Source organism: Dendrobium catenatum, unplaced genomic scaffold (assembly GCF_001605985.2).
Source record: "Dendrobium catenatum unplaced genomic scaffold, ASM160598v2 fragScaff_scaffold_1022, whole genome shotgun sequence".
NCBI classification, from domain to species: Eukaryota; Viridiplantae; Streptophyta; class Magnoliopsida; order Asparagales; family Orchidaceae; genus Dendrobium; species Dendrobium catenatum.
Window position 1 is genome coordinate 862,498 of NW_021319484.1, and position 1,403 is coordinate 863,900.

The 1,403-nt window shown below is 41.3% G+C and overlaps 1 non-coding gene across 1 annotated transcript; it reads left to right on the plus strand.

Annotated features, from left to right (window-relative positions):
- The first annotated feature begins 1,025 nt into the window (after nucleotides 1–1,025).
- On the plus strand, nucleotides 1,026–1,097 carry TRNAN-GUU. The gene has a single exon. It is a non-coding gene; the product is annotated as a tRNA-Asn (tRNA).
- Nucleotides 1,098–1,403: the final 306 nt, after the last annotated feature.

Below are 1,403 nucleotides of genomic sequence, written 5' to 3' on the forward strand. Positions count from 1 at the left end.
CTCTGGCCAAAGTAAAAATAAAAAATAAAAAAAAAAGAAGAGTGAAGAGTGATTCATAAAACACCTCCTAACAGAACTAACTGGAGGAGCTAGCAGCTCAAAGCCTTGAACACAGGAGGAAATAAATCGAGAAGGAAAGCCCTAGATGCTCATGAACGGCCGCCACAATCTACTTCATGAATGAAAAGACTTTGTTTCGTTTTGTGAATTAGGGATTATTTACTCTGGTCTCTTGACTCCGGTTCACTTTTGACCCGGTTCGACTTCTCGCAATGCTACTTTCCCCCACTCAACCAAATTCACAAACTCCTCTTTTAATTCAGCCGACTCGCGAGCATTCAAGCTAGATAGGTGAAGACTCAAACTCGAGCTCAATAATACACCGAGCTCGAATTTCTGCTCGAGCTTGATACTCAATAAGTTTGACTCGCGAGCTCGTTAATGAGTTGAACTCGAGTCTACTCGAGAGTCGGCTTGACTCAGTTGCACCCCTAATCAGGAGTTGTCCCATAATAAAACCAGTTGTTGCTGGTACCTTGGTTCCTTCTTCCATGACCCGAGCTCAGAGAAGGAAGAGATAAGAGGGCCCGATAGAGAATGTGGTCCGAAATCTATAGTAGAGCCCGACCACAATGATCGAATTTATTATCTTTATGCATAAGGCTAATGGATTACCTTGTAGAAAAGATTTAAAAATCAGCACAAACCTCCCCTTTTTCTTTTCTATTGCAATTTCTCGATTATTATATGATGATTCCTTCACTTTCCATATCTATATAGATAGAAACAGATATACTATAAATGACATCTCTTATGTCAATGACACAAAAGGGATATGAAATGAATGGAATTGGGATATAGATGGAATATAATGAAATAGAGCCACATTGAGGTTCCCTATGAAATGAGGCATGGAACGGAGCCACTACGAAGAAGTTCCTGGAGTTACGAAGGAAGCTTCGGACTCATATTGTTCATGGGTTGAGAACGGGAGTTGAACTCTATGAGGTCGAATCTCCCGTTGTTCCTCAGTAGCTCAGTGGTAGAGCGGTTGGCTGTTAACTGACTGGTCGTAGGTTCGAATCCTACTTGGGGGGGATTTGATTCATTCTTCATTCTTTCATGAAGAATTGAAGGCTCGCTTTGACCGTTAGGAGTAGGTAACCCGTTCCCTGTCTTTGTTTCTATTGCATTCTATCTCATCGTATCACATTCTGTTCTACAAGATTTGAGAATCACCCTCAATACCTCGGCATAGATCCGACCTTTGTAAATAGCCAATTCAGAATTCTCAACAGTGCATCAAAAATACAGTCATCGATTCTCCCGATTGGCCACAATTACCGCGAGCAAACATATTAATGACGAGGAACGCATTTTTGCTATGCTACTAATACTTGTAC